The sequence below is a fragment of the Lepus europaeus genome, chromosome 14 (genome assembly GCF_033115175.1).
Source record: "Lepus europaeus isolate LE1 chromosome 14, mLepTim1.pri, whole genome shotgun sequence".
Classification (NCBI taxonomy): domain Eukaryota; kingdom Metazoa; phylum Chordata; class Mammalia; order Lagomorpha; family Leporidae; genus Lepus; species Lepus europaeus.
The window spans coordinates 39,554,178-39,560,599 of record NC_084840.1 but is presented as its reverse complement, the minus strand read 5'-3'; positions in this window follow the sequence as shown (position 1 = coordinate 39,560,599).

The following is a 6,422-nucleotide window of genomic DNA, read 5'->3' as shown; positions in this document are numbered from 1 at the left end:
TCCTACCCGCCTGTCCATCAAGTAGCCCCCTCCGGGGAGGAATGTCTCTTCCCCGGGGCCCTGGGGTGGGCGACGCCTGTAGCCGCGCCCCTTCCAACCCTATAAAAGAGGCGGGCAACTGGGCGGGGTCTTCCTTCGTCAGAGGACCCCCCCCCTCCCGACCGGAGCAGCTGCCAAAGGTGCCCTTCTCTCCACCTCCCCTTCCCTATGCCTGGTCTACCTCTGGTCTACGCCACACCTCAACTATGCTCAGGTGTGTGTGCGCTGTCCCGCCTTCGTTTTAAAAGGCATTTCTGAATTCATACAGAGGGAGAGACAGACACTTCCACTGGGTCACTCCCCAGATGGCCACACCTGCTGGAGATGGGCTAGTCCAAAGCCAGAAACTTCTTCCCGGGCCCCAGCATCGGAACCATATTCTTCTGCTTTCCCAGGAGTATTAGCAGGGAGCTGGATTGGCAGTGGAGCAGCCAGGACTTGAGCCAGCACCCATATAGGATGCCAGCATCACAGGCCGTGGCTTTACCGGCTAAGCCACAGCGCCAGCCCCTGCTGTCTCACTTTTTAAGTAAACTCAGTACTTTGCGCCCTGTCTATGTGCCTGTACTTAGCATGCTTCTCCAAGCACAAGAAGGCAAGGGCCTGGAATAAAATTAAGTCCCACATCTCCCACTTCACTAAGAACAGGCCCTGACATCAAACTGCCACCACGGTCACAGAAGTTGTTAACAGAAATGCACATTACACTTCCAGGTCAGAAAACCCTTGGGAGTTTTGGCAAACCCCTAAGTCTCAGTTGCTTCAACCCCAAAGGCAAGGTAACATTAACACCACTTCGTAGAGCTTCACAAATCAAAGTGCTACACCAGGGCTACAGGGACCCAGCATGGATACCATACGGAGACCTAAGCGATGCTGCTGTCCTTCTTCAAATGTCCCACCCACAACCAAGATGTCATTGGATTTCCCGAGGGGACAAAACAAGTTTTACTTTAAAAATAGCCCTCATTTTAAAGGTCAAGTTTATGACATGTTGTCATAAAATAAAGTCATAGGGCTGGCCTGGGGCATGGTGGGCTAAGCCTCCGCCTGCAGCGTCAGCATCCCATGTGAGCGCAGGTTCGTGTCCCACCTGCTCCACTTCCGATCCAGCTCTCTGCTGATGGCCCAGGTAGGCAGTGGAAGATGGTCCAAGTCCTTGGGCCCCTGCACCCACATTGGAGACCTGGAAGAAGCTCCTGGCTCCTGGCTTCAGATCAGCCCAGCTCCAGTGACTGCGGCCATTTGGGGAATGAACCAGCAGGTGGAAGAACCTTTCTCTCTGTCTCCCTCTCTCTGTCTCTCAAATAAATAAATAAAATCTTTTTTAAAAAGTCATAAGATTGTAAATTACTAAAGTCAGCTTAGTTAACATTATACCTTGCAGATTACTGAAGACATTTTTTAAAGATTTATTTAGTTTTATTTGAAAGGCAGAGTTACAGGGAGAGGGTGAGACAGAAAGGTCTTCCATCTAATGGTTCACTCCCCAAACGACTACAATGGCCAGAGCTGGGCCAATCAGGAGCCAGGAGTTTCTTCCTGGTCTCCCACACAAGTGCAGGGACCCAAGCACTTGGGCCACCTTCCACTGTTTTCCCAGGCTATGGCAGAGAGTTGGACCAGAAGAGGAGCAGCTGGGACTTGAACTGGTACCCATATGGGATGCCAGCAACACAGGCGGAGGTTTAAGCTACTACGCCACAGTGCCAGCCCCATGAAATCATTTTGAAAACAACTGATTTATTTTCAAAAATAATAAACTTAAAAATAAAAAACTGACAGATCTCAGAGAAACTAAGCAATAATTACTGTTCATTTCTAGTGAGTGCAATGAAGTATACCGTGAAAACTCAAACATCGAAGCCACAGTTATACACTGTTATAATTTTCTTTTTAACAATCGCTGAAAATTGTGTTGATTTGGAAGTGGAGACTTTTCAGATTTCACTCTCAAAAAGATGCTTTTCAATCACAATTAGCAAGCTGCCAATATTCAGAATGTATAAACTCAAAGTCCTTTAAAGATGCTTGTCTTGGGCCCCCTGCTGGTCATGCGGCCAGGAGTGACATCAGCCCCCTTCTCCATCTACTATGGGGGCAGCAAAGCCCCATCCCGCTCAGCCCGGAGAGCAGCCAAGAACTCCCCACAGGCCAGGAAATCTTTCTGTACGAAAGGCACCCCGGGGGGTCTAGTCCAGTCTGCTCCCCAGAGCCTCCTGGAGCTCCAGCCTGAAGCAGGTCTGGGTGTGAAACCCAGCTGCTGCGGCCTCCTGCGTTGCTTTACAAGGCTCACACTTCCACTCCGGAACCTGAGCAAGCTTCAGTCATGATGGAAGAGAGCTGACAGAAACACACTTCTGCCGTCATTCGATGTGCACGGCTTCGATCCACCGGGACGTGGAGCTCACGATCACCATCAAGCATTAAATCCGTCCGTCTCAGTAGCAGCTTTTATTTGAAACATCCACACTTGTGTGTACTTTAGCACTCATCCTCCCTTTACTTTATTATTTATTTGAAAGCATAATTGGGGGGGAGAAAAAGAGAGAGGGAGAGAGAGATCTGTCTACTGGTTCACTCCCCCAAATGGCTGCAATGGCCAGAGCTGGGCCAGGCCAAAGCCAGGAGTCTGGAACTTCATCCAGGTCTCCCACATGGGTAGCAGGGGCCCAAGTACTTGGGCCGTCCTCCACTGCTCTCCCAAGCCATTAGCAGGGAGCTGGATCAGAAGTGGAGCAGCCGGAACTCAAACTGGAGCTCTGAAAAACGAAAGCAGGTGTCCCCAGTGGCAACTTAGCAGGCTGTGCCACAATGCCACTCCCCACCATTTTTCTTAATGATTGACTATTTTAAATGTTAAATATATTTTAATTAATTAATTAGAAGATGAAATTATTTGGATAGATCCAAGTGTATTGCTATTGCTGCTTCAATGTGGGAACTTTAAAAGCCAAGGTCGGGGCCATCGCTGTGGTGTAGCAGGTGAGACCTCTGCCTGCAGTGCTGGCATCCCATATGGGGGCCGGTTCAAGTCCTGGACACTCCACTTCTGATCCAGCTCTCTGTTATGGCCTGGGAAAGCAGTAGAAGATGACCCAAGTCCTTGGGCCCCTGCACCCACATGGACGACCCGGAAGAAGCTCCTGGCTCCTGACTTTGGATTGGCTCAGCTCTGGCCATTGCGGCTTCTGGGGAGTGAACCAGCAGGTTCTCTCTTTGCCTCTGTAACTCTGCTTTTCAAATAAGTAAATAAATGTTTAAAAAAAAAAAAAAGCCGAGGTCTGCGTCCCTTGGTAATAGTGAAAGAAAAGAGCAGTGGGAGCTGCTGTGGTGATAATAATAACTCACCCTTATTTATTCCGTTCTTACCTCTGCCAGCTGCTGTTCAAAGCACTTCCTGTGTTTAAGTGATTTCCCTCTCCCTGACAGCTGACTGAGGTAGGTGTATCGCACTGTAGTGGAGAAATGAGGAGGTTAAATAAGTCCCCAGACTTCCCCAAGGCTGGCTGGTTCCAGAGTCTGCACCCAGCTGTGCCACGCTGCCTCTCTAACCAATTTGCAAACCCCTCACCGGGGAGTTTTTCAACATGCAGATTCTCAGGCCTAACCCTGAAGCTCTGGGCCTGCCCAGCTGTTTTGGATTTATTAAGCTGCCCCGAGGATGCCAGTGCAAGCTGGCTCGAGTTTAAGAATCCCTGGGAGCCAGCCTCATGTCACAGTGGGTTAAGCCACCACCTGCAACGCAGGCATCCCTATCCAAGGCCCAGCTGCTCTGCTTCGGCTCCAACTGCCTGCTACTGTGTCTAGGAAGGCAGTGGAAGGTGGCCCTGGCCATGTGGGGGACCTGGATGGCCCTGGCTGTCGTGGCCATGTGGGGAGTGAACTAGTAGATGCAAGATCCCACCCCCTCCCTCTCTCTCTCTGCCTTTCAAATAAATAAATAAATCTTACATTAAAAAAAGAAATCCCTGGTGACATTAAGGGTTCCTCTTGTTTCACAGTTCCCATCTGAGGCTTTAAGCCATCTGTTTCATTCACAGACACGCTGGGTGGCTGCTCTCACAAACCTATGCCACACCCAGTGCCGTCCCAGGGGAGCTGATGTTACACTGGGGCTTGGATTAAGGGTCCAGGCTGATGGCCAAACTGAGGAGACTGGCAGAGAGGCAGGTAGGGTCCTTTGGGGGTGGGCATGGGTGCTGACGCAGCCTCCCTCCCCGCCGGCCAGGGCATACAGCTGCACACAGCTGCACTGTTCACATCCGTCTGTCTCGGCAAAGTGCACTTTCTTCCATTCCGAAAAATCTATTTCTTTCTTTCTTTTTTTTTTTTTGGGGGGGGGGACAGGCAGAGTTAGACAGAGAGAGAGAGAGAGACAGAGAGACAGAGAGAAAGATCTTCCTTTTCCGTTGGTTCACCCCCCAAATGGCCGCTACGGCCAGCGCTGCGCCAATCTGAAGCCAGGAGCCGGGTGCTTCTTCCTAGTCTCCCATGCGGGTGCAGGGCCCAAGGACCTGGCCATCCTCCACTGCCTTCCCAGGCCACAGCAGAGAGCTGGACTGGAAGAGGAGCAACCAGGACAGACTCCGGCGCCCCGACCGGGACTAGAACCGGGGCTGCCGGCGCCGCGGCAGAGGATTAGCCTAGTGAGCCGCGGCGCCAGCCTGAAAAAGCTATTTCTTTACTGGCTGTAGAACTAATGTATTCTTAAAATTTCAAAGGATCATCATTTCCTTTTCATTTTTTTAATAATCAAATATGAAAATGGTTAAGGAAGTTTAAACCAGAAAAGGACACTGAGAATCAGAGCGGCAAATCCATCGTTCAAAGCAGAGCCTTCGTGACTCCACAGCACATTTTCCACGAGAGTTCGCAGAGTAACCTGTGCCAGCGAGATGGCCAAATGCATGATAAGCACGTGGGACCTTCGTGTACGTTCTTTCTGGCCAGGCTGGAGAGGGAAGTAGAATTCAGGACCAGAATTTACTAGACTGTAAACTCGATTATAGTTCGTTGTTTTCTCTTTCTTTTTTGAGAGGGAGAGGGAAAAGGCCCCAAAGGCCCACAGGGGCTGGCACTGGGCCAGGCCAAAGTCAAGGGATGGGATTCAACCCAGGCCTCCCACACGGGTGGCAAGCACGAGCCATTACTTCTTCCTCCCAGGGTCTGCATGAACAGGACGCTGGAATCAGCAGCTGGAGCCAGGTTCTCTGATGTGGGACATGCGCAGCTTAACCAGATAGCCTGAACGCCTGCCCCTAGACTGTAATTCTGGTGAAAGCAGGTCTAGGGCTCTTTTTTCCATAGTGCTTAGCACATAGCAGGTGACTATTTGTTGAGTTGATTGACTTATTTGTTGGTTGATTGACTGTCTGATTAGATGGAGAGAATGTGGGAAGAAGCTACACCAGAAGTGAATGAGAAGATTGGAGTGATGACCCACAATAAGGAAAAGACCGTGAGGCTGGCCTTCCTATCATCCGATCCGTGAATCCGCCATTGCTGCGTGGACAGAGTGGCTGTGGAAGTGGCCCTGGGTCAGGAGCGCAGCGGCTGTGACTCTTGTTCTGACACAGGCACAGCCCTTCTCTAGAAAGTTCTCTCAGTCTTTATATCCGCCTCGGTAAAATGCAGGTAGTAAGTGAACCCATTCTACAAGGTAATAGGTTGGATGCAATTGTTCACGTTCAAAGGTATAGCAGACGGCAACAACTCTTAGTGTAACTTTATGGTCACAGGGTCGTTGTGTGTGATCCCTTGTAAGTAGATGAAAGAGTGCTTTCAACAGCAGATGTGTCAAAAAATTTGAATACTTTAGTTGTGTTTTATCTAAGCAGCCTTTGAATCCTCCTGTACCGCATATTTATAGCCGATCTTCAGCCTTTTTATCTATTCTAGTCTACCTGGAAAATCCAATCCACGGGGTTAGTCTTAAAATGTAAAAGTCCTTTGTTCAAGAGGTAATTATTATTCAAATTTATTTCATTTTTAATACGGGTTTTTAAAGCTATTCACTTATTGTGTGAGAGTTACAAAGACACACACACACACACACATACACACACAGATTTTTCCATCCACTGGTTCTCTTCCAGATGGCAACAACAGCCAGTGCTGGGCCAGGCTGAAGCCATCAGCCAGAAGCTTCACCCAGGACCAACAATGTCAGTGCCACGGGCCCAAGCACTTGGGCCATCTTCTACTGCTTTCCCAGGCCCAGCAGGGAGATGGATCGGAAGTGGAGCAGCTGGGACACAAATGGGCACCTATATGGGATGCCAGGGTTGCAGGCAGCGATTTTACTTACTATGCCAAAATTCTGGGCCCTGATTCATGACTTTTAAAATTGCTTTTTGGATATATTAGGAGTCCCAAAATAT